Below are 15,000 nucleotides of genomic sequence, written 5' to 3' on the forward strand. Positions count from 1 at the left end.
CTGATTAAGTCAGATTGGGGGGGAGGGGGAGGGGGGGTTAGCTGAATTTCGCCACCGCTCTGACCCGGCGTCGATTATCTCTTATTTACAGGTTGCATTTACCGTTGTATCAGCTCAGTGCCTTTACGGCGTTTCTGATCCTCCCGTTAACCTGGATTTAAAAGACGACTTGCGAGACAGCGGCCGAGTGAAAGTAGAACTGGACGCATTGGAAAAAAAAATGTGTAAGAGAAAAATAAAAAGTTGACTCATACCGAACATGTAAAGTCAATTATTTTTTTCATAGTTAGGAAAAAGTTAATATATCTTTTTTTTACTTTGCTGACAGAGAGAGAGAGAGAGAGAGAGAGAGAGAGAGAGAGAGAGGGTCTAATTTTGAGTTACAAGTTTAGAAGAAACAATAGCTATAACCAGAAAATTTAACGTAAATGCAATATGCACAGTACACACACATATATATATACACATATAAACGTACTGCATATATATATATATATATATATAATTTATATATATATATATATATATATATAATTTATATATATATATATATATATATAATATATATATATATATATATAAACAATATGTTTAATGTGCATATATATGAATTTATACATATATATATCTACATATTACAAAATGCGAATAATCTGCGTTAATATTTAGAAAAGGTATGAAATTCAGTTCACTTTCTCTCACAACAGTGCTCGGTTGCAGTGCCTCCTTGCACAAGAGCCCCGCCCAACTTCATCCCCCAGACCTATAAATACCAGATCAGGCGATTTTGGCATTTCTATCAAGCCACGTGAGTTTAAGCATTTTTCATATTACGTAGACTTTTTATTATCCTGCATTTTACTTAATACTTTATTTTTATTGTTATTATTAGAATAATTCGTTGCAAATAAATGCTGAATAAATGTATGGGTTTATTATTTTCTAAATAAATCTTGACCCATCTCAGTCAGGAGATGATTTTTATGAATCCATAAGTCAATGAGACATATTTCATCTATCTACCTATTATAGTATATATATATATATATATATACTGTATATATATATATATATATGTATATGTATATATATACATATATATATGTATAATATATACACACACACACACATATATATATATATATATATACTGTATATATATATATATATATGTATGTATATGTATATATATACATATATATATATGTATAATATATACACACACACACACACACATATATATATATATATATATATCCTTACTGTCTTGTAAGACGATATTACATTAATAAGCATGTCTGGTCCTACCAAATGACTGTCTGGTTAACCTTTTCTTGATTGAACAAAAGGTCAATAGACTTCGTGTAGAGAAAACAGCTGTAGCACAGGTTTAACTGCTGGTGAACTTGCAAAGTACTATATTTCATCACCAATCAACAGTGAACAGCGTGGTGATGAAAACTAGCTAAAGCCCAGATATCAATAAAGACATTTCTGAGGCCTTTGTCCTTCAGTGGACAAGAAACGATTGCATTTGTTGTTGTTGATGTTGTTGGTGGATACATAAAATTAAATACCCAGGAAGAACAACTGCACTAATATTAGAACAGCAGGATACAAAACTTTGTAAACTTCCAAATTTCAGCCTTGCTATAATCATTCTTTGCTTTGAAAAGCAATCAAAAGAAACATGACTATGTAGAAGAGGAATTTAAACTACCTTTTCATGAGGTTGAAGATCACTTAAGCAATCAACCAGCCCAAGGTCAAAACCGTAGTTCAGATACAAAAAAATGTTTGGTCACGAGGATAAATCATAATTTCAATGATATACCTTCTCATAGCTATCATGGCGTGTGATCAAGCACAGTAATTTCCATATCAAATTACACTAAAGGTAGTGGGTAATGCGATGAAAGGTTGCAGACTGTGAGTAAGAAAGACAGCTTGATGTAATAGATTTGCACATTGAACCGTGATATCAGAGATCAAAGACAAACGAGGAGTAACATCTGCATTATCGTCGAAAATTTGGGGTTATTTGGAGTGTCTGGCCATTTATTTCAGCTCACGGACACAGGTGAAACTAAAGACTTTCATAAAGTTCCCTTTGGTAAAATAGCAGTGTCCATAAAATACCTAAGTGGGTATAGATATTGCAAGTATCACAATTCTGAAGTATGACCCATTAGTTGAAGTTACATGCACAGTCAATGAATCAAAAGAAACAAAGCGTCATTACTCGAAGACAAACAAAGACCGAGACGCATGACAAACATCAGTCATATGTGCGGCAGATGACGCAGTATTAATACAAGGTCACAATATAATGCTAAACAAAATTAGATATATAATATTTATACAGAAAGGCTGAAAAGAAACGCTACTAAAGACTTAAGTTTCTGGAAGAATCACGATGTTTATCCCAGAACATGTTAAATGGGGGTATAAAATCGATAACACAAACGCCCACACACACATAAATATATACATACATATATATATATATTATATATAAATATATATATACACACATATATATATATATATATACAGTATATATAAATATACTCTCTATATATCCCACCACAAGATAAGGAAAATTAGAGGATGTAACCCTTTCACATTCAACAAATATTACTGAAAATAAATATTAACCCAACGACCCCGTCCAACATAATAGCAACAAAACACAATAACCTAACTACTAGGCAACTGACATTGCAAAGTATCAACTGCCCTACACAATAGGATTCAATAGAACATGGCTAAATTACTTGGTTTCTCCTGCGGAAGCGAAATATATATTAGATGCAATGTCTTATGTTGGCTAAGTTAGCCTCACTCAAATTTTGAATTGATTTGATCAAAGGAAGTTTTAATTTTGAATTGATTTAATCTATGGAAGATTGAATTTTGAGTTGATTTGATCTATCAAAGTTTGAATTTTGAGTTGATTTAACCTTTGAAAGTTTGACTTTTGATTTGATTTAATCTATGGAAGATTGAATTTTGAGTTGATTTGATCTATCGAATTTGAATTTTGAGTTGATTTAACCTTTGGAAGTTTGACTTTTGATTTGATTTGATCTATGGAAGTTTGACTTTTGATTTGATCTGATCTATGGAAGTTTGAATTTGGAGTTGATCTGATCTATGGAAGTTGAATTTTGAGTTGATTTGATCTAAAAAAAAAAAAGTTTGAATTTGGAGTTGATTTGACCTACGGAAGTTTGACTTTGAGTTGATTTGATCAATAGCAGTTTGAATTTTGAGTTTATCTGATCTATGGAAGTTTGAATTTTGAGAGAGAGAGAGAGAGAGAGAGAGAGAGAGAGAGAGAGAGAGAGAAAGAGAGAGAATATTCATAAAGACCCTCCAAATTGAATAATCGGTTCACCTTATATAATCTATAAAAATTAATTAATGTGAAAAAAGTTGACCTAAAACTGCACTCGTCAAGAATAGTGTATCAAAAATTAAACGAATATAAACATTTATGTCATCCTTTCAGTAAACGCAATTGATCTGCATAATCTTTCTACAATGGCGATTAAGCTGCATGTGAAGAAATGCAAGTTGGCCTTGTCGACACTAAATAGCAATTCCTCTCTCCTTCTATTCGTCATAAGGAGGAAAGGTGTCGTTTTCAACCCGTTTTCCCCCTAAACAAGAGACCAACAAAGGGAGTTGTCTTCACGACATAATTCTGATCCAATTTCCGACGCTGTTACGTATTTAACTTCTGAGGAAGATTAGGCTATGTCGTCTCGGCACAGCAACTAATGCTATTTCTGAATTTTTTTGTTTTGTTCAATTTCCTCCGTAAATAGATAACGAATGCATTCTGTTTCAAAATTATCATTCCTAAATAAGATTTGGAGATTTGGAGATATCTTATTTAAAGGTTTAAAGGTCGCTCGTGAAAGCCAGAAGCAACGGATAGTGACAATGCATTAGCTAGTAGGACAATTTCCTAGGGACTGACCATATATACATATAATCAGCAATCAAGCCTCCCCTCCACCCAAGCTAAGATCAGGGAGAGCCAGGCAATGATTGATGATGACTCAGCAGACAGACCTATATGCCTCCAAATCCCTCATTCCTAGCTAACAAGGATGGTGAGGTTGCACATACTACAATAAACTAACGAGTTTGAGTAGATCGCCAGGCAGGGACGTTTCCAATAGGCCACCACAAGGGTAATTAGAAGCAGACCAAAATAACTGCATAATGATCGGTTTGTAAGGAAATACCTTTCTCTGATTTGATGGTTAAGTGGTACTTTCAAGGTTATGGGAACTCATGGTCATCAATTAAATCTAAGTCGAAGAGGTTTGTGACAAATCACCAGAGAAATATGTTATTTTAGAGAGAGAGAGAGAGAGAGAGAGTGAGAGAGAGAGAGGGGGGGGGGTTCATCTATGTGTAAATATAGAGAACACAGTAGTTAAATTTATGTGAATGTGGAGAGAGAGAGAGAGAGAGAGAGAGAGAGAGAGTTCACCATGTGTAAATATAGAAAACAGTAGTTAAATTTAGAGAGCTGAGAGAGAGAGAGAGAGAGAGAGAGAGAGAGAGAGACTTTGTTAGTGGGCTGGGCATGAAAACATACAATGAACTACAAGGAATTTGGAGCTTTAATGCGTTTCAATCGAATACAATCAGCAAAGAACTCTACCCTCACAACTAAATCTCTCTCTCTCTCTCTCTCTCTCTCTCTCTCTCTCTCTCCTCTCTCATTGTTAGCACGACTGCAGGTATAATAGGAAAAGGAAATGAAGACATTAAAAGATAAACAGTAGATAAAGGATTCCAGGCTATGCTTATCACAAACATTGAAACTGTTAAAGAAGCAGTGTATATAGTAATTTTAAAACATTCATTTAAAAAAATTCAGGATTACTCAGAATTACTTATAAAAGTTATTTAAACAATAATTTTAGCTAAAAAGCATAAATGTTAAAAGAAAACCTTCCGCAATTTACACATGACCACAGGAAATGCCTTCACATAAATAGATTAACAATCTAACAGATTTTTCAAACGTAAAAGCGGTATAAGATTTTTATATGGTCATTTAATTTTCATTTTTCACTTATGACATTAAAAAAAAAATAATTTAACGTATATCTGAATATCACAAGTCCAAAATATATGATAAAAGACCTCGGATGCTATTTAGTCTTTATCTTATGATCCAAACTTTTTTTTTCTCCTTCTCTCAACACAGGTAAGTTCAGTGTGGGCAGCACCACAGCCGCCAGCCAGTTCAACTAGCTCTCGGTCAAGCTATTTTGGCTCGGGTACGTAATGTGGTGACTTCAATACTCCTGCCAGATAATTATCCCATCCAGGATGCTCTTTTTTAATCCCGTAACTATATCAGTGCTACTTAATTCAGGGAAACAGTTCAAACTGCCACTGACTGGCCTCGTAAATCCGCACCTGCACAGACAACACAACCCAACCGTCGACGCAACCCACAATACCACACCGGGAACGATATGAGTCCACACGGCACTCCAGCACAACAGTGACTGGCTGCAGACGACGATGGATCGCTGATGTGATCCTCCTGGTCCTGGAGAGTGAGGAGAAGAGCACAGGTGGAATACGCCTTGGGGAGGGGAGGGAGGGGGAGGGGTTGCCTTGTCAGGTGCACCAGTTGCTAATTACCATTTATTCTTATCCTTAATTCCTTACGATGTTTTATGTGATAGATGCTTTCTTGCATTAGGGTTCATCGAGTGGTTTTAAAATAATAAACTTTGGAAATCGAAAGCTTGAAATTAATTAATTTCGTTTATATATATATATATATATATATATATACACGCTTCGGGATGTGAAGAACGTTAAAACAGAACGCATGATAAAAACCTGATTATTTCTAAGCGAAATATCACAAAGAATGCCATACTAGTGACTCGACATATAAAAATTGCACCACAAAAGAATTAAACACGACTGAACAAGTTTCACTGTGATTGTTCTTTAGGCAAAGAGGGAAGCAAATAATTCCAGAATCAAGAAGTAACGAGTAAAAATATAGAGGGAAAATAATTAACCTAAGTTAAAATTATCGTAATGTCGTAAATGTTCTTGGAATACAAAGGAAAGCAATAGAGTGAGAGATGAAAATATCAAAACAATATTAAAAAAACACTTGTAATCCAACACATTATACATATAAGAGACCAGAGTTTAAGGGGATTGAAAGTATTACTTCATTAAATAAAATCATATAGGTTAGCAAGAATTGTTTTAAGCAAAAGTTAAAATTAATATGAATACACAGTGACTTAATGCCAAAAGAAAAGGAACCTTCATCATAACAATATCAAACTTTTAGAGCTTTCTATACTACAAATTCTAAACTCCATCGAGAATATCTCTTTGATTTTCACTTCATTTTCCATTATTCGTTCGTGCAGTTTCTTCATAAATCATGAACGTAATACTGCCATTTCATCCCTGCGTGTCAAGGCAATCCCGAAAGTATTGACATAACAAGCAGTGAATATGTTATCAAACTTTGTCTCAAGTTTGTCTTAAACATCTGACGTTGGAATGATGCCCTTGAAGGAAGCACAGTTTTGTATGTTTACGCTTTCGTAATCGAATGCTTGAGACTGATTAAGAAATGTATGTATCCGCCATCTACTGTTACTATGGATTCAAGATCTCAGATGGATGCTTGGCACGCGCACACACACACACACACACACATATATATATATATATATATACAGTATACTGTACAACAAACAAATACAGCCGTTTCTAGTCCACTGCAGGACAAAGGCCCCAGACATGTCCTTATTTATGTCTGGGGGCTTGGCCAGTTTTCATCACCAAGCTGGTCAACTACAGATTGGTGATAATGAGAGACTTTTGTCTGATCGCCCGCAGCAACAGCGAGCTAACCTAGTATGGGTGGCCCTGACAAGTACAGCTTTGCTGATCATGGTGAAACACAAATCCCTCACCACGATAAGGTACTCCAACTCAGAAAGGGATATATATATATATATATATATACTGTATATATATATATATATACAGTATATATATATATCTATATGTATGTGTGTGTATATATATATATATATATATATATCAGCATTCAATTTATGGATCGATTTACCTTTTAACTGTTGAATCATGGATACACCTATGTATTAAACTGCACAACATTGAGTCGCTCCTTGCCTCTAAACAGAAGGTTCATAGGCAGGGGTGCAACCCTACTTCCCGCACTGCATTATTCACCCCTATCTTGGATGCACGCTTGCGCTTCCGGGATATCGGGGCACTTCCTTTCCAAAATCTCTCTCTCTCTCTCTCTCTCTCTCTCTCTCTCTCTCTCTCTTTAGTTACAATTAAAATTATATACTTTTCAATTATCTATCGTCATCCATTCACTAATCTCTTAAACCAAACGACCTCAAAACATTCTGATCCGTCTTTTAACAAATGCAAAAACTCAGTTTTTTTTTTTTTTTTTTTTTTTTTTTTTTTTTTTTTTTTTTTTTTTTTTTTTATGTCCTCAGTTTTCGACATAACAATTCTTCTTAAACCACATACACTAACCGAAATTTAATCTAAGCAGTATAAAATTTTTTGGCTTTCATTTGCATTCGACATTCATATTTCATTTTCATAAAGGTGAGTTGGTTCAACAATACATTCATACATTCCCAACTTGGCTTCCTCAAACAATTCAAGTCTCTAACAAGTATTTTGCATGTCTAATTTGATGTTGTTACTGTTCTGGAAATATTCTTTTTATTGTTTATTTTTCTTTTGTAGTTCACTTATTTCCTTGTTTCCTTTCCTCACTAGGCTATTTTTCCCTGTTGGAGCCTTTGAGCTTATAGTATCATGCTTTTGCAACTAGGGTTATAGCCTAGCTTGTAATAATGATAATAATAATAATAATAGTAAGAATAATAATAATAATAATAATGATAATAATAATAATAAAAATAATATATCCTGTTACCTTCCTTGATATTCGTCTTCTATTTTTTTACTATCATTGTTAATTTATCTAAAAGCGTTATCTTTCACAAGTCTATCTTCCCAATTTACATTTAACCACGTTACTCTTGTTCAAATTGTCTTTCAATATTTTCCTCTTGAAAACTCGTTTACCAACGAAAGTTTCTCCCATATCATCTGCAATCATCAGCCACTCCATATCTCATTTATTCATCCAAAACTTAATTCCCCCCCCCCCCCCCCCCACACACACACACATCTACTGTCCTCTCTCTAAGCTCTCGCATCACTTCATCTAAAAAGATGTTGAACCTCGATTGAGATTTGAATACTCTTAATCCAGAATCACTTCTTTACCAAATATGTAATTTTCCTGTCTCCGACGTCTGACTCTTTAATTTATATACTGAATATATATATATATATATATATATATATATACATACATACACTGTATATATACAGGGTGTCCCCAAAATAATGTATACACTCTTTGGACTGATACAACTTGTTCAATTTATTGATATCAACGTGGAAAACAGATTTACAGAAGAGAAACAATGCACAGTGAAAAAGTAAGGATACTCGGCCAATTTGAGAATGTTAAAAAAATAAGGGAATCTGTTTTCCACGTTAATATCAATAAATTGAACCGGTTGTAACAATCCAAACAGTGTATACATTTTTGGGACACCCTGTATATATATATATATATATATATATATACTGTATATACACACATATATACATACGTATATATACACATATATATGGATATATATATATATATATATACACATACACAAACACACACATATACACATATATATACTGTATATATATATATATATACATATATATATATATATATATATATATAAACAGTTTTGCCTGACAAAGGTGGCTCAGAAAAAAAAGGCAATGGTCACTACCACATCCTCACCCATTTTATAAACCCACACAGAAGACTAGAGTTGGCATGTAGGCCCTCCTCTTTAAAAGCCCTCCCCATCTGTCTTGCTAAACTCACTGGCATCAACTTTTTCTTTTTTCCCATTTCTACCTGTTTCAAAATGTTTCATATACTGTATTTCAGTTATTATTACAACACTAGCAATACATCTATATAGCAACGATTTTCTTTTTTTTTACTTGGGATCACTATACGCAGTTTAGTGCAATAACGAAGTTTTACCGATAATATTATATACTAGTGTACGCGATCAGCCAAAAAAACGACGGCTAAATATTTAGATAAATATGCACATACAAGCACACGCACACACACTTCAACCCTTCCCACCCCATTCCCCATTCCTAATTACAACACGGCAGTTTTGGTTTCTGAGTGTACCTCTTGGGGTATCCTTTCTCTCCAGGGTATGACTACTCCCTCTCCCCACTACTCGAGGGACGGGGAGAGACATAATAGTTTAACTTATACGTCTGGCAATGCCACTCTGTGACCACAAAAAAAATATATGTATATATATTATACATATATATATACATTATATATATATATATATATATATATATATATTACAAGCTAAGCTACAACCCGAGTTGGAAAAGTAGGATGCTATAAGCCCAAGGGCTCCAATAGGGAAAAATAGCCAAGTCAGGAAAGGAAATAAGGAAATGAATAAACTAAATGAAAAGCAATAAACAATTAAAATAAAATATTTTAAGAACAGTAACAACATTAAAACAGATCTTTCTTATATAAACTATAATAATAAGAGACTAATGTCAGCCCGTTCAACACAAAAACATTTGCTGCAAGTTTGAACTTTTGAAATTCTACCGATTCAACTACCCGATTATGAAGATCATTTCACAACTTGGTCACAGCTGGAATAAAACTTCTAGAATACTGTGTAGCATTAAGCCTCATGATGGAGAAGGCCTGACTATTAGAATTACCAGCATACCTAGTATTAAAGTTTGCTCTTTAATATATAGGGGAGATTCAAGCTCAGGTTTGACTTCCTTATAGCCGCTTCTTCTCTAAATCTGAATACACAATGTTGTCTTCTTCGTTTCACATATTCTGTAATTATCTTATCTTTCACACCACAGTCATCATCAAAATTTATTCCAATTCATAATAGGATGGCAAAAATGCCCCTCTATTGTTGAGGTAATCCCCTAAATAAAGTTATCAAAGATTTTAACAAAAACTTAAAACCAATTATAAAGCAGGAGAAATCCTATATTTCATTCTATTGGACCATCATTGCCTTATTAGCAGGTTTTAATTAAAATCAATAAACCAGGAAATCCAATAAGACCAACAATCAGTACAACATGATTTATCAATTACAAACTATTCAGTTATTTAATTAAATTACTTTCTTCGATTTTAGGATCAATTTCACCCTCACAAAAACAAATATTCAGTTCATTTTTGCGATAAATCATAAATATGAGCATGATCTCTAACCTCAGATTATGCAGTTTTGATGTGACGTCGTTATTCACAAAAGTTCCTGTTCATGATTTTAGATTTCCACGAGTTACCTTTACCAACCAATACAAACATTGAACTTATTTGTTTGTATATTAAAAAGTGTAAGTGCGGCAGATTTTTAAGAACGAGTGTTTGGGATGGTTATGGATAATTCTTAGTTCCGTCTTTTATGCAACATACTGTATATGGATTTTTTTTTATTAAAACTGATACATTCAGTTTGGTCCTCCCAATTCTTTTGGTATTATTATGCTGATGACGTTCCCGGTATTTTATAAGAAAATTTTCATCTAGAGGTTTTTGTTGCAATGATTAATTCATTGGTTCCTTCTAAAATTTAATATAGAAAAGGAGGAAAATAACAGTATGTCGTTTTAAACATTTTGGTGGTTAGAAAAGTCGATAAATCTAAATGTTTAATATTTAGAAAGCAAATCAACAACTTACCAAATATACAGTTCTACTCAGTTCATTCTAAAAATATAAGGTACTCTGGTTTTTCCTCTATGGTTCATTAGGGTACTAAGAATATGGAGTAAACAGAAGACGATTTTACAACAAATGTAAGAAATTGCAAATAATCTTTGATATCCCAAATAATTGTTAGAAAACTGTATGAATCGAGCTTAGAAAACAATCAATAGTAATCATTTAGAGGAAAAGGAAGCAATGAATATCATACCATGTTTATCATTTCATTAATGTTTTTAGATGTCATACCTCTCTTGAAAAAAGAAAAAAAAAAAAAAACTAAGTATAAGCATAGTTTGACCAATTTTATACATAAAAAACGTGTTGATTAAGAATACCTCCAGAAATGACAATAATGTAAAAGATAGTATTCAATACGAATGTAAATTGTATTATGTCAGCCAAACATCTAGACATTTCTATCAGAACAAAACAGCATAAGATGCCCATCTCTGGGGGATTAAAAAGGGCTTTAGCTGAGATTAGGTCACAGAATCATTTGGTTGGTGACCAGGGCGATAATCCTTATTAATGACTTTACCCAAAGAAGTATTATCGAATTCTTTTTATTGCCTATACCAAAAGTAACTATTTAGATTTAAGCCATGGTCGGTTTTCTAGTAAGCCTATATTTTGATCTTTTCTAAAATCTTACTTGTCTGGAATCCTCCAGAAACTGACAGCTTATGGATTGGATCACATTCTCCTGTGTAAATACTATGACCTTGATTATTTAGTCAATGTGAATCCGATGATGTCACAAATAAGACTAAAGTACTAACTCCATACACGTCTTACCCAGTCTTTCGTGGCTATAGTACATAAATACACACACATACAGTACACGCACCCATGTGTGTGTGTGTGTATATATATATATATATATATATATACGGTATTATTATTATTATTACTAGCTAAGCTACAACCCTAGTTAGAAAAGGAGGATGCTATAAGCCCAGGGGCTCCAACAGGGAAAATAGCCCAGTGAAGAAAGGAAAAAGGGAAAATAGAATATTCTAAAAGTAACGACATAAAAATAAATATCTCCTATATAAACTATAAAAACTTTAACAAAACGAGAGGAAGAGAAATAAGATAGAAAAGTGTGCTCGAGTATACCCTCAAGCAAGAGAAATCTAACCCAAGACAGTCGAAAACCATGGTACAGAGGCTATGGCACTACCCAAGACTAGAGAACAATGGTTTGATTTGGAGTGTCCTTCTCCTAGAAGAGCTGCTTACCATAGCTAAAGAGTCTCCTCTACACTTACCAAGAGGACAGTGGCCACTGAACAATTAGTGCAGTAACCCCTTCTGAGAAGAATTGTTTGGCAATCTGTGTTGTCAGGTGAATGAGGACAGAGGAGACTATGTAGAGAATAGGCCAGACTATTCAGTGTGGATGTGTGTAGGCAAAAGGGAAAATAAACCGTAACCAGAGAGAAGGATCCAATGTAGTACCATCTGGCCAGTCAAAAGACCCCATCACTCTCCAGCGGTAGTATCTCAACAGGTGCTTGGTGCCCTGGCCAACCTACTACCTAAGAAGGCAATGCCACATGAACCACCTATCATTAAAGTAGCACGTCAACACATTACTCACACAGCTGCAGAGGGACTAAGATAAGAGGAACCTAATATGTAACTGCATATTCATGGATGCATAACGAGTGCCACTGCATCTTTAACCACAGTTAAAATTCCCAAGGATGGCGTTACTCTTGGTAAATTTTTCTTGTAATATTGGCTCCTTACAATGCATACATCACCTTGGGTTCATTGGGGAATTGAATTATATGAGTCTACTCACTATTAGTGGAGTAGAGAGATGTCAAACCATACGTACAGGGGTGCCATTTATGAACCTAAGCATATGCTGATACTAATCTGGTTCCTCTCCTTTTATGCTCTCTAAGCCTAAGTTGGTAAAACGTTGACCTGCTCCACTATTGCCAAATGTGAATGAGATCATGATGAGGGGTAGATGGAGATGGTTTTGGCATGCTCTTCACACTCCCCAAGAGAGATTAGTTCACCAAAATTTTAATTGGTCTCCAAAAGGCACTAAAAGAGTTGGAAGACACATGCCTACAAGGCTGAGAAATATTAAGCGTGAAGTAAGAGGTGATTAAAGGAGAAGTGTTGATTTAAAAGCTCAAGATAGAAACGACTGGCGAAATCTAACAGAGGCCCTTTGCGTCAATAGGCGTAGGAGATGATGACGATAGTGATGACGATGTGTATGTGTGTGTCTGTGTATGTGTGAGCATATACATCAAGCCCGAAGGAAAAAAAGGAAACCCTTTTACCTTCCATTATTTCCCCATGCTCAAACTTTCTCAAAAGACTTTGATTCGTCCTTTTTTACCACTTAAACATACCTCCACATTCGTCAGTCTTTTAGTTCATCTCAGACAGATAATACATTCTAACATATTTCCTCTCAAACCTCTAACCCATTTTCTTTCACTGACAATCAACACCATTATCCTCTTCCATTGTAAAGAGAGAGTTAGATCGACAATCTCATTACACATTTCAACCTCGCCTTCCATACACACTCCAAGTTTGTTCCCAATATTTTACATACACACTGGTACCCTATAGACGTGCCTCTTCTCTCATCCAACCATTCTCTATCATATTTACTTCAAAAAGCTCATATCTTTTCCACTTGCAAACACTTTACAGCTCTTGCACTGGTTGTTGTAGTTTCTCTTTGATCTTTCAATTTTATCCAATCTCCAGACATTAACCATTACTCACTCCATTCATGACTCAATTTCTTATGTCAAGACAGTGCATTAACAGCTAAATCGTCTCTCTCTCTCTCTCTCTCTCTCTCTCTCTCTCTCTCTCTCTCTCTCTCTCTCTCTCTCTCTCTCTCTAAGAGTAAAGATAGAACGATAGAGACCTGATGGTGGATTCTGCTATAAATGTAAATCTACTTGACCATTTCTTGAAAACCTAAAAAATACAGTAAAAAGGCTATACATGCTTATACAAAATACAGTAAGACGTCAACAAATCCCGATGCATAACCTCCTACAGTACATCCCTACGTTCAAACATACTTCCAAATAACATTACCACTGACCAAGATATCTAAGAATTTCAAAAATAAAGAAAAATTTACCAAATTCGAAAAATCGATGGTGGGCTGACCAGGAGGGTGCCAGAGTGAGGTTTCTCCCCAAATATAGCAGTAAATGTAGCGTCCTTAAGATGAAGTCGATGATCACTCACAAGGTCACCAACACCGACAGCAGCCACCTGCGTTTACCGCCTGCAGGATTCGCATTAGGATGAGGGAAGCATCGCAAATTGAAATCGTTGTTATACTTTCGTCCTTCCTATCTATGTTTCATTGGAGAGAGAGAGAGAGAGAGAGAGAGAGAGAGAGAGAGAGAGAGAGAGAGAGATAACATTGTTATTATTATTACTAGCTAAGCTATACCCTTAGTTGGAAAAGCAGGATGCTATCAGCTCAAGGGCTACAACAGGAGAGATTAATATTATTGTTATTATTATCACTAGCTAAGCTACAACCCTAGTTGGAAAAGCCGGATGCTATAAGCTCAAGGGCTACAGCAGGGAAAATAGTCCGGTGAGGAAAGGAAATAAGGAAATAAATAAATTACATGAAAAATAATGAACAATTAAAATAAAATATTTCAAGAACAGTAACAACATTAAAATAGATCTTTCATATAAAAACTATAAAAAGAGACTTATGTCAACCTATTCAACATAAAAATATCCGCTACAAGTTTGAACTTTTGAAGTTCTCAGAATTTTTTTTTTCAATCTTAAATTTCCCAACTTCTTTTAGAGAAGCAAGAGAAAAAGGTTCATGATTTATATTCACTACTTAGGAGATGATGCATTTAAACCTAACTTTGTTTCTGACAAAGCATCTGAAAGGTTTCTTATTCTATCTGAAATTTCAACCAGGAAATAAGTTTATTTTCATTCTTTTGTACATTAATATAATACTGTCGAACTGTGACCATGATTGTGGTAGAAGTTTTGGTATGATTTCC

The 15,000-nt window shown here is 34.4% G+C and overlaps 1 protein-coding gene across 3 annotated transcripts in view; it reads right to left on the reverse strand.

The window, feature by feature from the left end:
• The window catches only part of FER (tyrosine-protein kinase Fer), a 195,288-nt gene that overhangs the window by 141,432 nt on the left and 38,856 nt on the right, over positions 1-15,000 (reverse strand). The window contains exon 1 of one of the 3 annotated variants that reach the window (XM_068363496.1): positions 5,501-5,574. The exons of 1 other annotated variant lie outside the window; for it this stretch is intronic. The gene's annotated coding sequence lies outside the window, so the exon portion shown is untranslated. Of the gene's footprint in view, positions 1-5,500; positions 5,575-15,000 lie in introns of those variants that run through there. One more of the 3 variants, XM_068363495.1, reaches the window with a different exon arrangement.

The sequence above is a fragment of the Palaemon carinicauda genome, chromosome 40 (assembly GCF_036898095.1).
Source record: "Palaemon carinicauda isolate YSFRI2023 chromosome 40, ASM3689809v2, whole genome shotgun sequence".
NCBI classification, from domain to species: Eukaryota; Metazoa; Arthropoda; class Malacostraca; order Decapoda; family Palaemonidae; genus Palaemon; species Palaemon carinicauda.